The sequence below is a fragment of the Coregonus lavaretus genome, assembly GCF_964263955.1.
Source record: "Coregonus lavaretus genome assembly, contig: HAP1_SCAFFOLD_521, whole genome shotgun sequence".
In the NCBI taxonomy this organism is placed as follows: domain Eukaryota; kingdom Metazoa; phylum Chordata; class Actinopteri; order Salmoniformes; family Salmonidae; genus Coregonus; species Coregonus lavaretus.
In genome coordinates, this window is record NW_028157268.1 from 196335 (window position 1) to 202886 (window position 6552).

Consider the following 6552-nt stretch of genomic DNA (forward strand, 5'->3'; position numbering starts at 1 on the left):
GAAGCAGCTGTGTGCTCTGTTTCCCTCTCCCTCCTGCCTTCCCAGCATGCTTGGCTCGATGCCCAGGCTTACTCAAACTCACATTCACCCAGAAATATCCTACCTCCCTCCCCTTCTCTTCCTCCCCCCGCTGTCCCTGCTCTCTCTCTCTCTCCCCCCACTTCCCCCCCCCCCTCTTTCTCTCTCTCTCTCTCTCTCTCTCTGAACATATCCCATGGCTCAACAGACAAACTGAATGATGGGCTCGTTCTTCACACCACACAGAGAGAGGGAGGGAGTTGGAGAGAGTTTCCACTTTCCTCCTCTGTACCTACATCATTACACAGCACCAGATGTGACTACAGTATATTATTAACATGATTTGATGAAGGCAGTGCTTTGCTGAACCTGTCTTCCATGTCTGACCTATTACTGGATCCTTGGAGGAGAAATAGAGGCCAGGGTCTTCAGCATCAATGACAAGAGAAACCATGTGGACACATGACAGAACAGAAGAGGACCTAGTACCGAGCCCTGGGGGACACCAGTAGTGAGACATTAAAGAGGACCTAGTACCGAGCCCTGGGGGACACCAGTAGTGAGACATTAAAGAGGACCTAGTACCAAGCCCTGGGGACACCAGTAGTGAGACATTAAAGAGGACCTAGTACAGAGCCCTGGGGGACACCAGTAGTGAGACATTAAAGAGGACCTAGTACCGAGCCCTGGGGGACACCAGTAGTGAGACATTAAAGAGGACCTTTCCTCTCCAGTGATACAGACACTTCTCCCCCTGTCCTCCCCCTGTCATCACTGGAGAGGAGGTCTACAGACACTTCTCCCCCTGTCCTGTTATCACTGGAGAGGAAAGGTGGGAGACAACAATTTCTTCCTCTCTCTCCTCTTGTCTCTCTCCTCTTCTCTCTCTTTCATTCTCTCTCTCTCCTCTCTCGCCTTCCTCCTCTCTCTCTCCTCCTCTCTCTCTTCACCTCTCTCAGTCTCATCCTCTCCATATTTTTTCCACCTCTCTTTGTCTCATCCTCTCTCTCTTCCTCTCTCTCTCCTCTCTCCCTTTCTTCTCTCTCTCTCCTCTCTCTCTACTCTCTCTCGCCTCCTCTCTCTCTTCTCCTCTGTCTCTCCTCTCGCTCTCTCTCCTCCTCTCTCACTCTCCTCCGCTATATCTCTCATACTCTCTCTCTCACCTCCTCTCTCTATCCTCCTTTCTCTCTCTCCTCCTCTCTCTCCTCCTATCTCTGTCCTCAACTGTCTTTACTCATCTCTATCTCTCCTCCTCTCTCTCTCCTCCTCTCTCTCTCGCCTCTCTCTCTCTCCTCCTCTCTCTCCTCCCCTCTCTCTCTCCTACTCTCTCTCTCTCCTTCACTCTCTCCTCCTCTCTCGCTCCTACTCTTGCTCCCCACCTTATTCTCTCCTCCTATCGCTCTCCTCCTCTCTCTGTCTCATACTCTCTCTATATCTCGCCTCTCTCTCCTCCTCTCTCTCTCCTACTCTCTCTCTTTCCTCCGCTCTCACCTCCTCTCTCTGTCTCATCTTCTCTGTCTCTCCTCCACTCTCTCCTCTCTCTCTCTCTCTCTCTCTCTCTCTCTCTCTCTCTCTCTCTCTCTCTCTCTCTCTCTCTCTCTCTCTCTCTCTGTCTCATCCTCTCCCTATCTCTCCTCCTCTCTCTCTCCTCCTCTCTCTCTCATCCTCTCTCTCTTTCCTCCGCTCTCTCCTCCTCTCTCTGTCTCATCTTCTCTGTCTCTCCTCTCTCTCCTCATCTCTCTCTCCTCTCTTTCCTCCTCTCGCTCTCCTCCTCTCGCTCTCCTCCTCTCTCTCTCCTCATCCCTCTCTCCTCTCTCTCTTTCCGCTTCTCTCTCTCCTCCTATCTCACAATTCCTCTCTCTCTCCTCCTCTCTCCTCCTCTCTCTCTCTTCCTTTTTCTCTCCTCCTCACTCTCTCTCCTCCTCTCTCTGTCTCATCTTCTCTCTCTCTCCTTCTCTCTCTCCTCCTCTATCCTCCACTCTTGCTACTCCTCTCGCTCCTTCTCTCTCTCTTTCCTCCTCCTCTCTCCTCCTCTCTCTCTCTTCCTTTTTCTCTCGTCCTCTCTCTATCTCGTCCTCTCGCTCTCCTCCTCTCTCTCTTTCCTCCGCTATCTAATCCTCTCTCTCTCTTCCTCTCTATCCCTCTTCTCTCTCTCATCCTCTCTCTCATCCTCTCTCTCTGTCTCATCTTCTTTCCTCCTCTCTTCTCCTCTCTCTTTCTTCCTCTCTCTCCTCCACTCTCTGTCTCATATTCTCTCTGTCTCTCCTCCCTCTCTGGCTCCTCATTTCACTCTCCTCCTCTCTCTTTCCTCCTCTCTTTCTTCCTCTCTCTCTCCTCCTCTCGCTCCCCTCCTCTCTCTCTCTCCTCCTCTCTCTCTCTCCTTTCTCTCTCCTCCTCTCTCTGTCTCATATTCTCTCTGTCTCTCCTCCCTCTCTGGCTCCTCATTTCACTCTCCTCCTCTCTCTTTCCTCCTCTCTTTCCTCCTCTCTCGCTCTCCTCCTCTCTCTCTCCTCTCTCTCTCCTCCTCTTTCTCATTCATCCGCTCTCTCCTCCTCTATCTTTCCTCCTCTCGCTCTCCTCCTCTCTCTTCTCCTCCTTCTCTCTCCTCCTCTCTCTCATTCATCCGCTCTCTCCTCCTCTCTTTCTTCCTCTCTCTCTCCTCCTCTCTCTCATCTTCTCTCTGTCTCTCCTCCTCTCTCCTCCTCTCTCTCTCCTCCTCTCTCTCTCTCCTCCTATCTCTCGTCCTCTCTCTCTCCTGCTCTCTCTTTCCTCCTCTCGCTCTCCTCCTCTCTCTCTTTCGTCCTCTCTCTCTCCTCTCTATCTGTCCTCTTCTCTCTCTCCTCCTCTCTCTCTTCCTCTTTCTCTCCTCTCTCTCTTTCCTCCTCTCTCTCCACCTGTCTCTCCTCATCTCTCTCCACCTCTCTCTCTTTCCCTTCTCTCTCTCCTCCTCTCTCTCTCCTCCTCTCTCTCTCCTGCTCTCTCTTTCCTCCTCTCGCTCTCCTCCTCTCTCTCTTTCGTACTCTCTCTCTCCTCTCTATCTTTCCTCTTCTCTTTCTCCTCCTCTCTCTCTCTTCCTCTTTCTCTCCTCTCTCTTTCCTCCTCTCTCTCCACCTCTCTCTCCTCATCTCTCTCCACCTCTCTCTCTCCTCCTCTCGCTCTCCTCCTCTCTCTCTCTTCCTCTCGCTCTCCTCCTCTCTCTCTTTCCTCCTCTCTCATCCTCTCTCTCTCCTCCTCTCTCTCCTCCTCCTCTCTCTCTACCTCTCTCTCTCCTCCACTCTATCTCTCTCCCTCTCTCTCTGTCTCATCCTCTCTCTATCTCTCCTTTGCTCTTTCTTTCCTCCTCTCTCTCCTCCTCTCTCCTCTTCTCTCTCTTTCTTCCTCTCTCTCTCCTCTCTCGGTCCTCCTGTCTTCCTCTGTCTCACTCTTTACTCCTCTATATCTCTCATACTCTCTCTCACCTCTTCTCTCTTACCTCCTCCTCTCTCTCCTCCTCTCTCCTCCTATCTCTGTCCTCCACTCTCTCTCTTCCTCTCTCTCTCCTCTCTCTCTCCTCCTCTCTTTCTCTCCTCTCTCTCTCTCTCTCTCCTCCTCTCTCTGCCCTCTTCTCTCTCTCCTCCTTTCTTTCTTTCCTCCTCTCTCTCTCCAATTACCTTCAGAAGTCACATAATTAGTTAAATAAAGTCTGCCTGTTTGCAATCTAAGTGTCTAAGGAGCAGCATTAAATCCATTATTAACAAATGGAAAGAATATGGCACCACAACAAACTTGCCAAGAGAGGGCCGCCCACCAAAACTCATGGACCAGGCAAGGAGGGCATTAATCAGAGAGGCAACAAAGAGACCAAAGATAACCCTGAAGGAGCTGAAAAGCTCCACAGTGGAGATTGGAGTATCTGTCCATAGGACCACTTTAAGCCGTACACTCCACAGAGCTGGGCTTCATGGAAGAGTGGCCAGAAAAAGCCATTGCTTAAAGAAAAAAATAAGCAAACACGTTTGGTGTTTGCCAAAAGGCATGTGGGAGACTCCCCAAACATATGGAAGAAGGTACTCTGGTCAGATGAGACTAAAATTGAGAACACCATCCCCAGTGAAGCATGGTGGTGGCGGCATTATGCTGTGGGGCTGTTTTTTTTTAATCTTCAAAGTGGTAGGCATGTTGTGTAAATCAAATGATACAAACCCCCCAAAAAATCCATTTTAATTCCAGGTTGTAAGGCAACAAAATAAGAAAAATGCCAATGGGGGTGAATACTTTTGCTAGCTACTGTACGTAGTCATTGAACACTAGTCACTTTAATAACGTTTACATACTGTTTACCCACTTCATATGTACAGTTGAAGTCGGAAGTTTACATACACTTAGGTTGGAGTCATTAAAAGTCGTTTTTCAACCACTCCACAAATTTATTGTTAACAAACTATAGTTTTGACAAGTCGATTATGACATCTACTTTGTGCATGACACAAGTAATTATTCCTACAATTGTTTACAGACAGATTATTTCACTTATAATTCACTGTATCACAATTATAATGGGTCAGAAGTTTACATACACTAAGTTGACTGTGCCTTTAAACAGCTTGGAAAATTCCAGAAATTGATGTCATGGCTTTAGAAGCTTCTGATAGGCTAATTAACATCATTTGAGTCAATTGGAGGTGTGCCTGTGGATGTATTTCAAGGCCTACCTTCAAACTCTTTGCTTGACATCATGGGAAAATCAAAATAAATCAGCCAAGACCTCAGAAAATAATTGTAGACCTCCACAAGTCTGGTTCACCCTTGGGAGCAATTTCCAAACGCCTGAAGGTACCACGTTCATCTGTACAAACAATAGTATGCAAGTATAAACACCATGGGACCACGCAGCCGTCATACCGCTCAGGAAGGAGACGCGTTCTGTCTCCTAGAGATGAACATACTTTGGTGCGAAAAGTGCAAATCAATCCCAGAACAACAGCAAAGGACCTTGTGAAGATGCTGGAGGAAACAGGTACAAAAGTATCTATATCCACAGTAAAACAAGTCCTATATCGACATAACCTGAAAGGCCGCAAGGAAGAAGCCACTGCTCCAAAACCGCCATAAAAAATCCAGACTACAGTTTGCAACTGCACATGGGGACAAAGATCGTACTTTTTGGAGAAATGTCCTCTGGTCTGATGAAACAAAAATAGAACTGTTTGGCCATAATGACCATCGTTATGTTTGGAGGAAAAAAGGGGTGGCTTGCAAGCCGAAGAACACCATCCCAACCGTGAAGCACGGTGGTGGCAGCATCATGCTGTGGGGGTGCTTTGCTTCAGGAAGGACTGGTGCACTTCACAAAATAGATGGCATCATGAGGAAAGAAAATGATGTGGATATATTGAAGCAACATCTCAAGACATCAGTCAGGAAGTTAAAGCTTGGTCGCAAATGGGTCTTCCAAATGGACAATGACCCCAAGCATACTTCCAAAGTTGTGGCAAAATGGCTTAAGGACAACAAAGTCAAGGTATTGGAGTGGCCATCACAAAGCCCTGACCTCAACCCTATAGAACATTTATGGGCAGAACTGAAAAAGCGTGTGCGAGCAAGGAGGCCTACAAACCTGACTCAGTTACACCAGCTCTGTCAGGAGGAATGGGCCAAAATTCACCCAACTTATTGTGGGAAGCTTGTGGAAGGCTACACGAAACGTTTGACCCAAGTTAAACAATTTAAAGGCAAGGCTACCTAATACTAATTGAGTGTATGTAAACTTCTGACCCACTGGGAATGTGATGAAAGAAATTAAAGCTGAAATAAATCATTCTCTCTACTATTATTCTGACATTTCACATTCTTAAAATAAAGTGGTGATCCTAACTGACCTAAGACAGGGAATTTTTACTAGGATTAAATGTCAGGAATTGTGAAAACTGAGTTTAAATGTATTTGGCTAAGGTATATGTAAACTTCCGACTTCAACTGTATATACTATATTCTAGTCAAGGCTCATCCTATGTAACTACTACTGTCCACTCCATATGTATATACTGTATTCTAGTCATGGTTCATCCTATATAACTACTGCTGTCCTCTTCATATGTATATACTGTATTCTAGTCATGGTTCATCCTATATAACTACTGCTGTCCTCTTCATATGTATATACTGTATTCTAGTCATGGTTCATCCTATATAACTACTGCTGTCCTCTTCATATGTATATACTGTATTCTAGTCATGGTTCATCCTATATAACTACTGCTGTCCTCTTCATATGTATATACTGTATTCTAGTCATGGTTCATCCTATATAACTACTGCTGTCCTCTTCATATGTATATACTGTATTCTAGTCAAGGCTCATCCTATAAAACTACTGCTGTACACACCTTTTCTATTCACATACTGTCTATACACAGCATTCACTTGCATACTATATATATTTATATTCAGGATTCTGTGCCGAATGCTAATTTCCTGCAACTCTATCCATTTAGCCATGGGGTTTTGTACTGTGTATTCAACACTATATTTTCAACATACCTGTAGCTCATTTTC